At 46.0% G+C, this 19,603-nt stretch overlaps 1 protein-coding gene across 2 annotated transcripts in view; it reads left to right on the top strand.

The window, feature by feature from the left end:
• The window catches only part of LOC149864369 (endogenous retrovirus group 3 member 1 Env polyprotein-like), a 268,641-nt gene that overhangs the window by 51,772 nt on the left and 197,266 nt on the right, over positions 1 to 19,603 (top strand). For both annotated transcript variants that reach the window (XR_016442502.1, XM_090048399.1), the window contains exon 3: positions 9,470 to 9,543. The gene's annotated coding sequence lies outside the window, so the exon portion shown is untranslated. The remainder of the gene's footprint in view (positions 1 to 9,469; positions 9,544 to 19,603) is intronic.

The following is a 19,603-nucleotide window of genomic DNA, read 5'->3' as shown; positions in this document are numbered from 1 at the left end:
CTGTTCCAGACCCTGGACACTCAGACCATAAAGAAGTTTTTCCTTATGTCCAGTCTAAATCAGCCTTCCAGAAATTTGTGGCCATTGGGGCCTTGTTATCTCTTGGGGAGCCCTGGTGAACAACTGTTCTCCCAGATCCTGATGTACTCCCCTTACATACTTATAGGCTGCCACCAAGTCCCCCCATAGCCTTCTCTTCTCCAGCCTGAAGAGTCCCATGTCCATCAGTCTCTCCTCATAAGCCTTGCTCTCTTGGCCTTTGATCATGCAGGTGGCTTCCTCTAGACTCTCTCAACCTTATCCATGTCCCTTCTGAAGTGGGGGGCCCAAAACTGGATACAGTACTCTAGCTGCAGCCTCACTAAGGCTGAGTAGAGTGGGAGGATGACATCCCTGGTTTTGCTTGAGATGCATTGGTGGATCCATGCCAGAATTTGGTTTGCTTTGCCAACCATGGCATCACACTGGTGGCTCATGTTCATGTTGTGGTCAATCAAGACCCTCAACTCTCTTTCAGTCAGGGTGCTAGCAAGCGTAGCACTGCCAAGCCTATAAGTATGATGCTGGATTTTCCTCCCAAGGTAGAGCACCCTGCACTTTTCTGCATTAAATGCCATCAGGTTGTGGTCTGCCCATTTTGTGAGCCTGTCCAGGTTGTCCTGTATCCCCAACCTGTTCTCCAGTGTGACCACCTTCCCCCATAGTTTAGTGTTATCTGCGAACTTTGCCAGTCTGCATCTGATGCCCAAATCCAGATCATTAATGAAAATGTCGAAGAGTACTGGCCCAAGTACTGAGCCCTGAGGGATACGACTAGTCACCTCATACCATGTTGATTTGCTCCCATCAACCAATACTTTTTGGGTCTGACCCCGGAGCCAGTTCCCCAGCCATCAGACTGTGAGATGGTTGAGGCCGCAGTTTTCCAGCTGCCATGAGGACATCATGGGAGACCCAGTCAAAGGCCTTGAAATCCAGACTTATGACATCAACCTTGTCTCCCTTGTTCAAGCATCTGGTCAGAGAAGGAGATGAGGTTGGTCAGGCAAGACCTTCCAGCAACAAAGCCATGTTAGCTGGCACTCAAAAAGTTGCCTTCCATTAGCCTGCTGCTGATGGAACCCTTGATAATTTTCTCCAGAATCTTTCCAGGGATGGATGTCAGACTGATTGGTCTGTAATTCCCTGGGTCGTCTTTCCTTCCTTTCTTGAAGAGTGGGACCACATTGGCTCTTTTCCAATCCTCCAGTATCTCTCCCAAGCATCATGAGTTCTCACATGAGTGACTGGTGCTTCCTGAATCTGGAGGGGCACCCACCTATGGCAGCAGCTCTGTCGGGGGGGCACCAGGCCTACCAACTGCATCAATGTCGACCATTGGGGGGGCGCTGGCCCCATCGGGTCATGGGGGCATGTGGACCCCCTACCAGTCACCTATGAGTTCTCAAATATCTTTGCCATTGGGCGTGCTATGATGTCTGTCAGCTCATTCAGGACTCTCGGGTGCATACCGTCTGGGCCCACAGACTTGTGGAGAGATGTTGAATCTCTTGAGATGTTCCCTCACTTGATCTAAGTCAATTGTGGGCCCATTTCCTGCCCCCTGGATGCTTTGTGTCCTATCTGACAGGGTGACCCCTTTGGACAGGTGGAAGATCAATGCAAAGTAATCATTTAGGAGATTCACCTTTTCCTGAGCATGAGATGTCAGCTGCCCCATTTGATTTAGCAGGGGTCCAATGTTGCCTTTGTTCTTCCTCTAACTTCCCACATAGCTGAAGAAGGAATTTTTGTTGTCCTTGATTCCCGTGGCTAGCCTGAGTTCAGTGTCTGCCTTAGCTTTTCTGGTCCACTCTCTACACGTAGTGCTGTGTAGTCCTCCTTGGTGATGACTCCCGTTTTCCATCTGGCATAGGCTTCTCTTTTTAGCTTCAGGAGGTGTTGAGAGGAGTACTTTTGTGCCAGGCTCATCTCCAGTCTTCCAAATGGTTTGGATGAAATTCAGTCACTGATGCAAGAAAGCAGCTGTATATTTTTCCCGTGTCATCAGTGTTCTTAAATTCCTGGATGATTTCAGTGCCCAGAGTCTGCAGAATAAGCACTTTTCCCCACCCTCCCAATCCCCACAGATGGTAAATAAATAGATTACATTCATATCAAGTCAGATGATGATACTCATCCTCATGTTGACTATTACCTCATATTATGAAGTCTATTAAAATTATTTCTGGTGCCAGGTGCTACTCAGTAGGAGTAAAGGGAACACAGTCTATCCTTTTATTCCCCACTTCCTCATCCTGCCCTTGTTTGACAATTTGCAAACATGGGGAAACTTGAGGAAAGGAACTTTTGTTTCATTGATAAGCTAAAATTGAACTGTTATGACTGCACAATTCAGAGATTATTAATGGTGATAACAAAAACAATAAAGGTTGAATCAGTAATAAAAGACGATTAACAGTAATAACAGAAATGAGATCATAAATCAATATATTTGTAATTATATTAAGACTTTACTGTGTTATAATAAAATATATATGCCATTGAATATGAATAGGTTTACTTGTTTAAACTCTATGAAATGGGCATGCACAGATGACATACCTGGAGTTGCAACATCTATAAGGGCACAGACGGATGTTCAGGGCCCCAATCCAACTCATGGTGCTTTACATAAAGGATCATGAGTTAGAGCGCCCACCCCCTGAGGTTCACTGTTGGGTAAGGGGGGAATCAAGCCTGCCTGCAGTGGCCCTCATGGCCAGCAGGAAAGGGCATTGGCCAGGCCTCTCTCCCTAGTCCTGTCCCACCTCCCAGATCTAGGGCTGTCAGCAGAGAGGAAGTGAAGTGAGCAGCAGCAGCAGTGAGGCTGCTATGCCAGGCCTGAGCTGGAATGGAGGTTGAACAGAGCCCCTTGCCTTGTGACCCTGCCAGCTACCCCAGGCCCAGCTGGCGAGGGGACTCCATTCCACTTCCCCTTCCCCATCCCGGTCAAGCTGGGCATAGCAGCCCCACAGCTGCTGCTGCTGCTCTCAGGAGGCCTGACTGGAGCTGGGGGGACAGAGTGGAACAGAACCCCCTTGCCTCAGGGGCCTGGCCCAGCTCCCCCCAATACCACAGCCAGGGTAGCTGGCCACAAGGTGAGGGCCTCCATTCAATCCTCACTCCAGGTCGGGCCTGGCATAGCAGCCCCACAGCTGCTGCTGCTCTGTTCACTCCCACTCTGCTGACAGCCTGCCCCTGTTTGAAAATAAAACCTCAAGGGAACACAAATTCCCTGCGGTACTCTAAAGGAGAGCGCCTTAATCTGTTATCTGATCAAATGAATGTTAAATTTTTGGACAGTCAGCCATTTTAGAAGCACTCTGCAGCCATGTGTGTTAGGTCATGGCTGAAGAGCTCTTTCAGGGGCCAAATTACTCAAAAAATGTCACTTTTTTCTGCACACTAAATATATATTATCTATACTATATGATACCATATGATATGATATAATCTATCTGAAAGTAAAATTATCAAAAATAGTAAAACTACATTAAGATTGAGAGAAAATCTGAATAAAAATGGAAATTATTTTGTTTTTTAGAAACATGGAATTATGAAAATGAAAGTCTAGTGTTTAAAGGAAAATTCAATACCTGCTGATGTCATTCTGAAACAAGGAATTGTTGCTTCCTCAACTTCCAGAGAACTGATTGCACAGAAAAATGAATGTGAAACATTTCTTGACATAACTGAATGTTCTAAGCTAGGATAGTGTTATCAATAGAAGTCTTGAGTTTTTCACTAAACTCTGTCTAATATTGTAGATATACTCTTGCATGTCACTAAGACATATTATAACGTAGCATGGTTTTTCAAACCTATTCAATTCCTTTTCTTTTTTGTAAGTGCAAGAAAATACACTTTTGTCAGCTCAGGCATTGACAAAGTAATAGCAATTTCCTAAAGTCTAACCGCTCAGCTTGGTTACCTGAAGAAACTTAGTGAAATATGGAAATAAAAAAGCCAATTCTTTCTGCATCTTGAAGAAGTTATGGAAAAATTTGAAAAATTGCAAAGAGACAAACACCATTTTTCTCAATCCTTTTTAACTGGCATCCCATGTTTCTCTTTGAATGATGTATTTTAATTTACTTCCTTCACCTTATTCCATAAATCGATACCTATCAGATTTAGATAGTCATCCTCTAACACCATTCTTATGTTGTTAGGGCTGATCCAAAGCTGACATCAATAGACTGACTGTTATTGATTACAGTAAGCCTTGGACCAGTGCCTTAATATTTTTTTATTTTTCATGTTTTGAAGGTGCCAGGCCAATAGCAGTAGCAGTAGTACAGGTAAGGTACTGGGAATTAACCCTGCTCCCAACTCTGCCCCTGACTGCCTGTGTGATATTGGATGAAACCCTTTCTCTGTTGGCTTTTTACTCAAAGGGATGTGACAAGCAAGGGTTCAGTCATCATAGAATAATAGAAAATTAGGATTGGAAGAGATCTCAGGGGGTCATCTAGTCCAACCCCCTGTACAAAGCAGGACCATCTCCAATTATATCATTCAGCAGCTTGAGACCATTGCTCCTTGTTTTGTTACCTGCCACCACTAAGAATAGTCTAGCTCCATCCTCTTTGGAACCACACTTCAGGTAGATGAAAGCTATTTAAGCACCCCTCAGTCTTGAAGACAGTCTTAGTTTCATAGTTGGTAGATTCGGAAGGGACCTGAACAGATCATCAAGTCTGATCCCCTGCCAAAGCAGGAAAGAATGCTGGGGTCTAACAACCCCGGCTAGGTGATTATCTAGCCTCCTTTTCAAGACCCCCAGGGTAGGAGTGAGCACCACTTCCCTTGAAAGTTGGTTCCAGATCCTAGATGCCCTGACTGTGAAATAAACTAAATTTTGTCTTCTCTGCTTCAGACTAAATGAAACCAGTTCCTTCAGCTGCTCCTTATAAGTCATGTTCCCCAGCCCTCAACATTGTTGTTGCCTTCCACTGGATTCTCTCCAATTTGTCCACATCCTTTCTGTAGTGTGGGTGGGTGGGTGGGGTGGGGAGGATACTGGACACAGTACTCCAGAATTGGCCTCCCCAGTGCCAGATAGAGGGGAATACTCACTTCCCTTAATCTGCTGGCAACACTCTAGTTATACAGCTCAGTATGCTATTAGCCTTCTTTGCAACAAGGGCACACTAAAGTAATATGAAGCAGCCGGGGTGGGGGAAGAGGGGAGGGGAGGAGGGTCTTCCCATTGATATCTACTATATGAGATCTAAAGCAGAATATCTTCTGGGACCTGTGGACAGGGAGGGAGCCAGAGTACAGAGGGCAGACAGAAGAAGGTGTCAGGAATGGTTTGCAGATCCTCAGTTGCCAGTAGCCAGGAAGGCAGACAGGGTTTCTGTATTAAGACAGCCACACCTCAAAGATCTCACCACAGAAGAAGTGCAGGTGAACTCTGCTTCCAGTTTACAACAGTATAACTGGAATAGTCTAATGAAGATGACGCACTTATACCAGACATAAACTAGCACTAGTCAGAGCACTTTATGGCCCAGTGTAAAGGCAAATCTTTTCCCCTCCTTTCTTCATTTCCACAACTTCAGAAACCACATATAAGAGTGTCTAACACAGGAGATAGTGGACTTCCTTCTGAGTTGAGCCCATGAGGAACATGCCCTTTTAAATCACTCCCCCTCCATGCTCACCAGATCCTTCAAATGAGGCAGGATAGTCAGGACAGATAGCTGGAAGTTGGTATTGTGTGCACTCAGGATCCACTTCAGGATGACTAGTCTATCCCAGTTTTGGAATATGGCATGGATAGGGCATGCCACTCAGAAGCCCAGGGCAGACTAGTCTAAGGTGATATCTGTGGGAGAGTATTACAGCAGTGCACAGGCAATCACAGGAAGTTTTTGGCGAGTGTTAGGGACAACTTCTTGGTGTAAGTGCTGAAGTGGCCAACTTGGGGACATGCTTTTCTTGACCTACTGATTGCAAACAGGGAAGAACTGGTGAGGAGTAGTGGATGGCAACTTGGGCAGCAGTGACCACAAGATGATTTGAGTTCAGAATCCTGAGGAAAGGAAGGAAGGAGAGCACCAGACCTTGGACTTCAGAAAAACAGAGTTTGATCCCCTCAGAGGTTAGTCTGAGAGGGAGAGAAGTCCAAGGGAGCTAGCTGTACTTTAAAGTGACCTTACTGAGACTGCAAAAACAAACCAAAAGCTCACCAAAAACATCCGGGAATGTCTCCTAGCTAAAAGGGAGGTGTACACCCAATGGAAAGGAGGGGCCATCACCAGGGATGACTATACTGCAGTTGCTCGGGGATTATATTCCCCCTCTATGCGGCACTGGTCAGGCCGCAGCTGGAGTACTGCGTCCAGTTCTGGGTGCCGCACTTCAAAAGGGATGTGGACAACATGGAGAGGGTCCAGAGGAGGGCCACTTGCATGATCAGGGGGCAGCAGGGAAGGCCTTATGAGGAGAGGCTATGGGACCTGAACCTGTTCAGCCTCCACAAGAGAAGGCTGAGGGGGGATCTAGTGGCCTGTTACAAACTAGTCAGGGGGGATGAGCAGGCACTGGGGAAGTCCCTATTCTCCCAAGCACTGCCAGGAGTGACCAGGAATAATGGTCACAAGCTGACAGAGGGTAGATTTAGGCTAGATATCAGGAAGCGCTACTTCACGGTCAGGGCGGCTAGGATCTGGAACCAACTTCCAAGAGAAGTGGTGCTGGCTCCTACCCTGGGGATCTTTAAGAGGAGGTTAGATGTACACCTTGCTGGGGTCGTTTGACGCCAGTACTCTTTCCTGCCATGGCAGGGGGTCGGACTAGACGATCTCCCTTCCAACCCTAGAAACTGTGAAACTATGAAACCATCCTAATGTACAGAAGGACTAGCAAGTATGGCAGGAGACCAGCTTAGCTTATCAGGGAACTTTCCTGTGAAATCAAACACAAAAAGAAAGCATATAGTAAGTGGAAACTTGGACAAATAGCTAGGGAGGAGTGTGAGAGTATTGCTCAAGCATGCAGGGATGAAGTCAGGAAGGCCAAAGTGCAATTGCAGTTGCAGCTAACAAGGGATGTGAAAGGTGACAAGAAGGGTTTCTACAGGTATATCAGCACCAAAAGGAGGATCAGAGAAAGTGTGAGTTCCTTACTAAATAGGGGAGGCATCCTAATGACAGGATACAGAAAAGGCTGAAGAACTCAATGCCTTCTTCACCTCAGTCTTCACAGGCAAGGTAGGCTCCCAGACTACAGCACCCAGTAGCACAGTTTGGTGAGGAGGTGAGCAGCCAAAAAAACAGGTTAGGGACTATTTAGAAAAGCTGAATGTGTACAAGTCCATAGGGCTGGATGGGATGCACCCAAGGGCGCTAAGGTAGTTGGTTGATGTGATTGCAGAGCCACTGGCCATTATCTTTGAAAACTCATGACGATCAGGAGAGGTCCTGGATGATTGGATACAGGCAGATATAGATTCATAGATTCATAGATTCATAGATCCTAGGGTCGGAAGGGACCTCAATAGATCATCGAGTCCGACCCCCTGCATAAGCAGGAAAGAGTGCTGGGCCTACATTACCCCAGCTAGATACACATCTAGCCTTCGCTTGAAGACCCCCAGGGTAGGGGAGAGCACCACTTCCCTTGGGAGCCCGTTCCAGACCTTGGCCACTCGAACTGTGAAGAAGTTCCTCCTAATATCCAATCTAAATCTGCTCTCTTCTAGCTTGTGGCCATTATTTCTTGTAACCCCCGGGGGGGCCTTGGTGAATAAATACTCACCAATTCCCTTCTGTGCCCCCCTGATGAACTTATAGGCAGCCACCAGGTCGCCTCTCAACCTTCTCTTGCGGAGGCTGAAAAGGTCCAGTTTCTCTAGTCTCTTCTCGTAGGGCTTGGCCTGCAGGCCCTTAACCATACGAGTGGCCCTTCTCTGGACCCTCTCCAGATTATCCGCATCCTTTGTGAAGTGCGGCGCCCAGAATTGCACGCAGTACTCCATCTGCGGTCTGACCAGCGCCCAATAAAGGGGAAGTATCACCTCCTTGGACCTATTTGTCATGCATCTGCTGATGCACGATAAAGTGCCATTTGCTTTTCTGATGGTTTCGTCACACTGCCGACTCATGTTCATCTTGGAGTCCACTAGGACTCCAAGATCCCTTTCCACTTCCATGCCACCCAGCAGGTCATTTCCTAGGCTGTAGGCGTGCTGGACATTTTTCCTCCCTAGATGCAGCACTTTGCATTTCTCCTTGTTGAACTGCATTCTGTTGTTTTCTGCCCACTTGTCTAACCTGTCCAGGTCTGCTTGCAGCTGCTCCCTGCCCTCCGGCGTGTCCACTTCGCCCCATAGCTTAGTGTCATCTGCAAACTTGGACAGAGTACATTTCACTCCCTCATCCAAGTCGCTGATGAAGACATTAAAGAGTATCGGTCCAAGGACCGAGCCCCGCGGGACCCCACTGCCCACACCCCTCCAGGTCGAAACCGACCCATCCACCACGACTCTCTGGGTGCGACCCTCCAGCCAATTCTCCACCCACCGGACTGTGCAGTCATCCAAGTCACAGCCCCTTAACTTGTTCACCAGTATGGGGTGGGATACCGTATCAAAGGCCTTCCTGAAGTCCAAGTATACGACATCCACCCCTCCTCCTGCGTCGAGGCATTTTGTAACCTGGTGCACATCTTTAAGAAAAGGAAGGAGGAGGATCCAGGGAACTACAGACTAGTCAGTCTCACCTCATTTCCTGGAAAAACGGAACAGATCTTCAAGGAATCCATTTCTAAGCACTTGGAGGAGAAGGTGATTAGGAACAGTCAGCATGGCTTCGCCAAGGGCAAGTCATGCCTGACCACCTTATTGTCTTCTATAAGATGACTGGCACTGTGGATGTGGGGAGATCAGTGGATACCAATATCGTTAGCAAGGTTTTTGGTATGGTCTCCCACAACATTCTCTCAGGCAAGCTAAGGAAGGATAGGTTGGTTGAATGAATGGACCGAAAGGTGGACAGAAAACTGTTTGGATCATCAGGCTCAGGGGGTAGGACTTAATGGCTCAATTTCTAGTTGGCAGCTGGTATCAAGTGGAGTGCTGCTGTGGGATATCAGATTATTTAACTAAGGGTAGAACTAATGTAAATCTTCCTGACCTGGTTCGTACGTATTGTGATCCCTTGTGGGGATGTCTGAGTGGTGGTCCCAACTCTCTCCTGCCATGTCTTGATGTTGAGAGAAGATCTATATTGGGAGATGTTCTTTATCTCCACTTGACACTGGAATCTTGAGATCGGTTTCTCTTGTAGCTCCAACCTCCCCTATACCCCATCCTAGTGCCACCCAGTTGTTAAGCTGACTTTCATTAACCTGGATCTTATACAGTGGTGTTTCTTTTCATTATTTTTTATTTATTAAATTTATTTTCTTTGTGTTTTAGGTTGTCACGCATCTTGACAATCATAGGGATGGACTTCAGTCTATGTTGACTAACAGCCTTCCTTGTCAACTCAGGTAAGTCTAGCATCCAGCCTCTCTGGGTATAAACCCCCTTTTTACAATCATAAATGTAAAGGAAAACAATCCACATGAAACTAAATAAAGCCCATCCAGGCTGCAGTCACCAAATTCCCCCTATACTTCAGAGGGTGTGAGTCCAATCAAGTAGAGTGTCCTTCCCCTTTAAACCCGGCAGGCTGCTTCGGGTGTCCTGACTCGCTAATTCATCGGATTGCAGGACACCGGCTTGGCAGATCCCTAAACAAAAAGAAAAAGGAAAGGAAAACATTTACTTGTTTCTGTTGGGGCTCAGCTGTGCTCTTCCCAGCTAGCCCTTCCTCTCCAGGCAGTCATCCTGTCTCAAGCACTGCCCCCTCGGCAGCGCTTCTCCCACTGGTGACTCCCGGCTTAATGGAGCTCCTTGGAGTTCCTCAGCCAGATGGCTGCTGGCTTGCCGCCGCTGTGGCTGTCCCCCTCTTTCTTCCTGGGTCCCTAGACGCGTGGCTTCCCCCTGAAGCTTCTTGTGCCCCTCTCCCCATTCTCCATCTAGATCTTTGTTTTTCTCTCTCCCCTTCTGGGGACGCTCTAGTGTTACGGAGCAGCTGCTTCAGAAATGCAGCTCACAGGGAGCTCTCTTCTCTTTAGCCAGTTCCTGCTGGCTCTTGGTAGGTATCATCAGAGTCTCCTCGTCAGTCTTGGGTCCAAGTTTGTTCAGTATCTTCATCAATGGCCTTGAAGATAGGATAGAGTACACCCTTAGCAAGTTTGCAGATGACACCAAGCTGGGGGGAGTAGTAGATATGCTGAAGGGTAGGGCAAAGATGCAGAGAGACCTAGACAAGTTGGAGGATTGAACCAAAAGAAATCCCATGAGGTTCAATAAGGAGAAGTGCAAAGGCTTGCACTTAAGATAGAACAATCTCATGTACTGATACAGGCTGGGGACTGACTGGCTAAGCAGCAGCTCTGCAGAAAAGGACCGGGACAATAAGCTGAATATGAGCCAGCGATGTGCCCTCGTTGCCAAGAAGGCTAATAGCATACTGGGCTGTATTAGTAGGAGCACTGCCAGCAGATCAAGGGAAGTAATTCTTCCCCTCTATTCAGCAGTGGTGAGGCCACATCTGGAGTACTATGTTCAGTTTTGAGCTCCCACTACAGAAAGGATGCGGACAAATTGGAGAGAGTCCAGCAGGAGACAACAAAAATGGTTAGGGGACTGGGGGCACATGACGTATGTGGAGAGGTTGAGGGAACTGGTCTTATTTAGTCTGGAGAAGAGAAGACTGAGAGGGCATTTAATAACAGCCTTCAACTACCTGAAGGTTGGTTCCAAAGAGGATGGAGCTAGATTGTTCCCAGTGGTGACAGATGACAGACGAAGGAGTGATGATCTCAAGCTGCTGCCAGGGAAGTTTAGGTTAGATATCAGGAAAAACTTTCGTAGTAGGAGGGTAGTAGAACACTGGAACAAGTTACCTAGAGAGACAGTGAACTCTCCATCCTTGGAGGTTTTTAAGACACAGGTAGACAAAGCTTTGGCTGGAGTGCTTTAGTAAGGGATGGCCCTGTTTTGAGCAGGAGGTTGGACTAGATGACCTCCTGAGGTCCCTTTGAATTCTAATTTTCTATGATTCTAAGGGTCTTGTCTGAGGGAAGAGAAGGTGACTGGGCGATATGTGAGGAAGAGGAGAGAGAGGTGGAGGGGAGAAGAGGCTGAAGGAATCAGGGGCTGCAGAAAGGAACCATGTCATGATCAAAACAGCTTCCACAATTTTTGATATCCCAGTTTTTGTTATGTTGAGTAACTCAAATTTAGTAACCATTGTAGTATTGTCGCTGATCTGACTATGCCTTATGGGTTTGTCTTGTTCCTATTCATGAATCTCAGTTAACAAAAGTGTGTGTTAACTGATGCATGTTTTGGGCCCCTGAACTTTAGGCAGGCAAAATGTTATTATTATTAATATGCTATTCTCTATAGGATATGTCATTGGCCATAAAATGTGAGTGGTCTTTCATGCTGTAGATGGCACTGGGCACAGTTACTTAAGTGATCACTTTGTTTCCTGTTTCTCACCACAGAAGATGAGGGCTGCTTTGTCAGTTCATTGGATTTTATTTTCCAGCTAAGCAGTAGAATATTCTTGGTAGAAATTCCACATGATTGCTTTACTTGTGCAGGTGATGCCCTTTGGATAAGATGTTAAACCAAAATCCCCTTTGCTTTTTAGAGTGGAAGTTAAAGATGTAGTTACCTGCTCAGCAATGACCTGTATACCGTTTCCAGTTTTCTTTCTCTCAGTCAAATGGCATTCATTTAGAGAAGAACTCTAATTAACTATCCTAGCCAAATGAAAGATTCAGAATCTATGCTGAGTGTCAACTTTTCAATAACATTAGCTGCCTGATAAACTTTCACATCCACTGCACCTTCATTATTTAACTCAATAGCCAATTTCCCATCAAGAATGACAGGGGGGCGGGGAGCAGGCAGGGGTGGAGCTCCGTGCCCCCGTCCCCTGTCTGGGCCCAGTCTCCCCTTCCCTCCTGCTTCTTGGGGTGTGGGCCTGCTCCCCCCTTCCCCTCTGTAGTGGCAGGAGGAGAGGAGTGGGCCAGGGCCCAAAACAGGGAGTGCAGGAGAGGATCAGGCCCAAGGATGGGGAGAAGTCGGCCCTCCATGGTGGGGGTGAGCAGCAGGCCTGGGCCCATGTGGTGGCTGTGGGGGGACAGGAGGAGTGGCCCCTTTCCCCCCTGCTTCATCGTCACCACCTGCAAGGAGCAGGGCAGGGGGGGCACTGGCCTCCCCCCTTCCCCCCTGCTCTGTCCCCTGTATCCCCACCATCGTGGCGGCGCTCTGCTGTACCGCCAGCTCCTGTCTAAACACTGTATTTGCACTCTGGCTGTTTCAGTCAGCCATTCAGAGCACGAATAAAATGTTATGGACAGACAGACAGATTTAGGCTTTTGTAATATTAGAATTATGGTCAAATAAAATTAAATGCTCTGAATGGGAAAGGCTTTGTACAGAATGGAAAATTCTGTTCTATATACTAGAGTAGCTTAGAAGGCAAACCCACCAGGAGATGAATCATTATTGTTCAGAAGCTGCGTAAGGAAAAGACCTCCAAAAATATAAGTTGTGAAGAGGAGGGATAAAAAATTGTTGCTACAACAGCTTTTTGTGCAATTTCTGTGGCATAGTTGTTCTGCACAGATAACAATTGTTTCCTACATCTTGTTCTATAAAAATATGAATGTATAGCAATCTGTCAGGGGTTCTTCAGCCCTTGCATTATTCTTACTTGAAAGCATTCTAGGACTACCAAATTGAGGGACATTATTAATTAGTATTATTGTACAGATTTCTAAGGCAGTACAATAGTATTTAGGTAGTATCTCAGGTATGCACAAAGGTGTGTTCTCATCTCTGGTGTAATTGCATTGACGTCTGGGTTGAATCCCACTGTTAGACACTTGTCTCAGACAATAGAGGATAATATTTTGCTGGAATTGCATTACATTATGGAAAGACCAGGAAAAATGTACTGTTCACCAGAGTTTGGGAAAGCAACAGAAATGCTTCCTAAAGGCTTATCCTTTCCTCTGAACCCACAATAATTTCCAGTCTCACAGGAATAGAAGATGGGAAGTTTATTGCTTATTGGGGAAACAAAAGAACAAAGATGAACCAAGAAGGGCTCATTTCCAGCTAAGTAATTCCCCTTTGGGTACAGGAATTTGATATGAGCACCAAAAATTTGCCAGCACCACAAAAATGTGGTGAGAAGGGGGCTGAACGGGTGCTCTAGATCTCTGACTCAAGAGCTACACAGTTGTGATCTCTTCAGCGAGGGGGAGATAGAGGGCTACTCCTGGTTTTGTCCCCCACCCTCAGGGAGCCATATCATTCGGAGCCGGTACTCTCCCCTGCCAAAGAAGGAACTGGGTGTTCATGATCAGTTGATGAAAAGCAGCAGATGCTAAAGACAGCCCTTACCCTGAAGGAGTGGCAGGGACATAAAGAGCTGCTCTTGTTATACCCCGACTGCTGCATATTCCCCCTATCACTTCCACAATTCCAGGGAAATTGGGACCAAGCAAGGCCAGGGGCTATGGTTCAAGGGCTCCTCAGGATGGTTCAAGCAGCAGGGGAATGCCCCCTGCCCCTTTCACAGAGATGCACTGGGACCATGCATGGGGACAGAGCAAGGGATAGTGGTGCTGCTACATGAATTGTTTCAGGCTCCCTGGAACTTTTCAGAGGATAGGGAGGGGGAGGTAGGGCTGTTCCTGAGCAACCAGAGCTACCCCCGCCCCCCCAGGACTTGGGCTGTTCCTAGCTCTTGCCTGTGTTTCAGTCCCGGGGATAAGGCTTCAGAATACTGTAGGGCAAAGCCACACCAGCTAGCACAGCTGGAACTTGGCCAGCTGTGTGACTGGGACACAACACTCCCTACCCAGTCCTGCTTATCAGCTGATTGGTGGGATGGGGCAGGAGGCAGCCCCCAGAACCACTTCCTGCCCAGTGCCACCAGCTGGGAGTGGGCAGAGGGCTGCAACACTGGACAGCCTGGAGAAGGAAGTGGGAGAGCGGGGACCATGGGATACTGGGGGTCCTAGTGACCCATAATACCATGGATGGGTGTTATATATGTTATTAGAAAACTTTGTGGTGCAGTAAAGTTGCTTTTTGAAAGAGCTAGAAGTTTGTGGCAATATCACTGTCTTTTGTTTTCCATCACAGACTGCCGGAATGTCTGCATGATTACTTTTTGTGTTGAGCAAAGGACATATTTCCCAACACAAATGTAATGCCTATCCATAGCCATTATCTCTCCCTGTTTACAAAGTACATCCTGCTCTCTCCTGAGTCCAGGGCTGTGTTCACACAATGTTCCCTCTTTTCCAGAACTTAAATGGATGAGATGAGGTGGGAATGTGAGCTATCCGTTTGTCTGCTTCCAAGCAGATGGGCTATCTATGGTGCCATTCTACATTGCCAACTAATACAGTTGTCTTTGTTTTTTCTCATGCACTGCCTTTTACACCTGTCAGGAACTCCCTGGAGACATCTGCAGAGCCAACCCTTGGTTCTCTTTCATATCCTTTCTTAAAACTCTCCATTCTTGTGCAGAAATCTTGATGGTGGTCAAGCTGCAGATGCACTGATATTATTGCCTGTCTTTCTGACAGGGCTCAATACTGTTTCCTTGTTCTTCCTGCCTGTCGGTCTGAGTTTACTTGTTGCCTCTTGTCTAGAATTAGATTGCAAGATCTCAGAGGCACAGATTATTTCATATTTGGACAAACATGCCTCGCATGAAAGGACCCTAGTTTATGAGTAGGGCTTCTAGGTTCAAGGACAATAGAGACAATAATAAATAACTTCTATTTGGAAAGCTTCCTTAAGCTGTCTGCTGCTCTCATGCTGCTCAACTGCTGTCCTTAAACCACAGTGGGGTCAAGTGACTTGTGTAGAATTTTCCAGCTGAGGACCTTCAAGGACTTTACAAAATCTTACAGAATTAAATCTCACAGTGCCTTTGCCAGAAAAATAGGCACTTTTCAGATGGAGATGCCAGAACATTGTGGGCCTGAGTGACTTGCTGTTGATCAGACAGAAAGTCTGTGGCATAAATGGGAACAGAAATCAGATGATTTGACCTTCAGTCCTGGACAGTAGGTACAACTCCATAGTTTCATTTTTATGATCTGACTGTTGGCTCTGGATTTAGGACCCATATACCTTGTTCCACGGCGGGGACCCATTCAACTATAACCTTTCCATTCAATAATAGGCAAATGTATTGATTCTCAGTGATAACAGAAAAGAAACAATAGAAACAACATAGCAATTCTATATCTACCAATCCTAGGGCTGTCATCAGAGTCAAAGTACATCTGTCCAGGATGCAGTCTTCACTCTGAGGCTTGTCTTAGGTATCATATGTCAGCAGCCTGGAGGTAGGATGCCAAGGTCCATACTCCTCTCCCTCAGTGTGGTGGATGAGACAGGCTGGTGGTGTGCCCTGTGTCCCTGGTGGCCTTGGGGACCCTCCCAGGAGATGGGAACCCCTCTTGGGGAGGAAGAGGACCCAGGAGGGATGAGGAGGGACAGGGAGGAAGCCTTTGCTGCTCCAACATCCTTCTTTTGTATTCTCCTTCCCTCCTGATGACTCCTGGTGACTCTTCATCCATGGCTATCGCTGATTGGTCTCTGTGCCTTATGTCCACGTACCTCATCACATACACACATACTAATCTGGTCTTTCCAGGCCCTCTAATTTGGTCTGTTCCCCCCAAACTGTGACTCAGGCCCCCCGACTCTGGGGCTTTGTTAGCTGATTCTACCCTCATCTCATGTTATGGAGCAGTATGGTACATATCCCCACTTTCTCAGACTGTGTGTATCTGTTGGCCTTATTCTGTTAAGACAGCCTGTCTGCTTTGAAGGCTGTGTGAAATTCTGTGTGTGAGACCCAGGCTCTTAAAAATCAATTAACCTCTGCTGTCCATCCTGAACCATTCTAATACATACATACATACTATTATATTGCCTATGAGCAAATTTCCAAAAACACACTTCTAAATATCATTTTCTAAGCCAACACTGACCAATTCATTTATACATTGATATTTGCACACATGCACTGAGAACACAATTACAGCTAACTGTATGCTGTCATTAGATACATGCTGTGCTGGCAGTCATCAGACTTCCTGGAACATGCTCTTGGCTTAAATACCTCGGTCATTTAGTTTAGAAAGCACCAGTGCATCTGCTCAAGTGCATTTTGGGATGTTTTCTCCACCATTTAAAAAGAGTGGCTCTTTTATTTTGACCATTTTCTCCAATGCATTTTCTACCAGCACTGGAATTTGCTAGAGTCTTTCTCTGCTTTTGAAATACCTCATGCCATATTGATCTTTTTTTCTTGTAAAAGTTATTACTATGAATTTTGATGCCTCCGTACTTATAACGGAACAGAGAGATTTGTTGTGGTGTGCATTTCTGTACTAGATTTTTTATAAAAGTTTTTGTAAATGAGCATAATTTAGAGCAATATTTTTTTTTCATTTATGCCTGCCTTAGAAAAACAATATTTGTAGGATGAAGGATTTCTGAACACTTGCACTATAGAGAACGTTTTTGTTTGATAGCACATTTCACGTTTGCTTCACCTGAATTCTTTTACCTGGCACAGTAATAATAATAATTTCTGTGTACTTATTGCCATAATCATAGAGTCTAATTTTTATTAACTAAAGCCCCTTTGGGAAAAAGCAAGTCCTTGATTATCTGGGAAAAACTAGAAACTAGAGCAAATTTCCCTTCTTGAAATTGTTCACTTTTTATACCACTTTACAGAAGACAAATATCACAGATTTACCTCCTTTTCTCAATTCCATAATCAGCGTTTCCCAGTCTGCGAGTGAAGATTTCCCTGGTGGAAGTAACAGGGAAAAGATTAGGTCAGTAATAAGGTTTTAAGACTAGATCCACAAAGAAAGCTAAGCATGTAATTTATATTGAAATCAAAGGAGTTTTTGTGCCTCAATATCTTTAAGGATCTTAACCCTAATATATATAGGAATGTTGGCCAAAAATGGAAGGTTATTGCTTCTCCCCAGTTACATGACAGCAGTTAGGCATCTAGAATCATCTGCCCTTATCATCTGATAAGAATTAGCATATACTGGCTCCCAGGCCTGTTAGAACATTGTACCCCAGATACCCCTTCAGACACAAGCAGTGGGATTATGACATCCACTTATAGCCACCTATTTTGTATGCATTCATAACCCTTTTCCCATTTTGGTTTTGAAAAGAATGTCATTTCTCATGCATAAGGCTCTGGGTTTATGCAGTATCTGATCTGCCCAAGTGTTCTTTCTTACTGTGATATTCAGCCCAGCGTTAACTAACATCAACAGACAGCTTGCAACCTAGGGCTAAAGGGTGCAGCCTTTAAAAGAGTGTCATTTAACCTAATTGACAATCATTAACTTGAGTTAAAGCAGGGCCATAAGCTCTAATCTATACATAGGCAGATTGGGGAGGGAAGGGAGGGATGGTGGGGGCAGCCTGCGCAGAAGACATATTCACTGACTTGCAAGGATTGGCTCCTTCTTGCTGTTGCTTTAATTAATTTAAAATAAAAGTTCAGTCTGAAAGTGTGTATGCATGTGTATGTGTATTAATGAATATTCAGTAACAGCTGTGCGGGCCACTAGGGAGTTTCCAGAGACCAGTGGTTGTCTCCAGACCACAGTTTGAATTAGAGCTATCTTTTTTTGATTGGAGACACATGCGGGCCCCTCACCCCCTCACTGCCTCCCTCCTCCCTGACTCCCTGTAAGACAGTCCATTCCCATAAAGCTGTTTTCTGAAAGATATGCTTTCTAATCTGTTGATTCTTCATGTTCATCTTCCAGTATCCAAGGCAGGCTGTGTTAAAGCTGTCCGGGATCAGAAGTGTTCTAGCCAAATAACCTTTCGTTCTTAGTTAGAAAGGAAGGAGAGTCTCTAGAGGAACACATAGACTAGCACTCAAGAGATCTGTGTTCAATTCCTGGCTCATCATTTCCATATGACCTTGAACAAGTCATTTAATGTCTGTTCTCCTCCTTTTGTAGGGGGTTAATAACAAATCCTTCCCTTACTGGTCAGTTGTCAGGATACATTCATTAAAGTTGTTCTAACACCACAGCTTTGAGCTCTGAATTAACCTATACTTTGTTTATGTTTCAGGCTTTAAGGCCGGGTGAAAACAACTAGATGAAAGAAAGATGTCTGTAGGGCTAGAATATTATTCAGCCCAAGAACTGATTTGAAGACAACTGCCATCTTAGTGAATCAGAAAAGTCTTCATGCACATATATTATTGGTTTAAACCCCCCCAATAAAAATGACAGAACTTGAAGAAAGTCTATCTGGCATTCTAGTTCCCCCACCTAAGGACCTATGCTTTTCTCTGTCATAGATTAATGGCAAATAAAAGCGGATGGGAATGCTGTGCTATGGAGATGATATTTCTCCACAGTCCAGCTGCCCTTGCACCAACAAGAAATGCTGCAGTGAGTAGGATGTGGACCAATGGCTTGAAGTTGCAGCAAAGTAGGTTTAGATTGGATATCAGGAAAAACTTCTTCACAGTAAAAACAGTGGGACAGTAGAATATACTGCCTAGGGAAGCTGTGGACTCTCCATTACTGGAAGTGTTCAAGAAGAGGTTGGACAGCACTGGTCAGTGATGATATAGGCATAATTATGCCTATAGTCTACTATGGGTATTTTCCATGTTTCTGGGCGTTGTTCTTTGCCACCCCCTCTTGCTGTTACATGTGTCAGGGTGTTGGCTTCAGAGAGGCTGAGGATTTTGTTTGGGGTCTCCCAGTGCTCCTGCTGGGACTTAATGCTGGAGGTTCCTGGCTGGCAGGTTGTGCCCTTCCTCTCAGGGTCAGACTGATCACTATATTTAGGGTCAGAAAGGAATTTTACCGCATGGTCAAATTGGTATGGACTCTGGGGGGTTTTGCTTTCTTCTGTAGTGGGTGGTGTGGCCCTCTACCTGGGATTTCTTGAGTGTATATAAAAACCTTTTATAGAAGTAGGACATTGGCTACCCCTGCCTTACCTGTGACAGGTTAAGGTGTTATGCTTTGTGTCAGGGTTGATGGTAGCAGTAGCGACACGTAGGAGGTATACGGGGGTGCATCCCCTTATAGCCAGCATTCCTGGGAAGGGGGGCAGGTGAGAGCACTGGTTCCCCCTTGAGAGTGCTGCCCAGGGAGTGGGGGTGCCAGGAGGAGCGATCTCCCCATGGCCACTTGCGGGTTGGCGAGATTGGCTGCAGGGGGACCCCCCACCCTGGTCAGCATCATCAGCTGCAGGCCCCGCCACCAGTCCACTGTCTACTGTGCGGGCAAGTGCCTCTCCCCAACTCAGGATGCACCACTTGCCCATGGATGGTAGTTTTATGAAGAGCTTAGATTATGGATTTGTATAGACTGATTTGAATTGGGATGATCCTGCCTTCGGCAGTGTGTTGGACTAGATATCCTCTGGAGG

The sequence above is a fragment of the Crocodylus siamensis genome, chromosome 5 (assembly GCF_052110815.1).
Source record: "Crocodylus siamensis isolate JL-2025a chromosome 5, ASM5211081v1, whole genome shotgun sequence".
Taxonomy (NCBI): domain Eukaryota; kingdom Metazoa; phylum Chordata; order Crocodylia; family Crocodylidae; genus Crocodylus; species Crocodylus siamensis.
The sequence above is the reverse complement of the archived record's forward strand: the minus strand, read 5'-3'. Positions and strand labels throughout refer to the sequence as shown.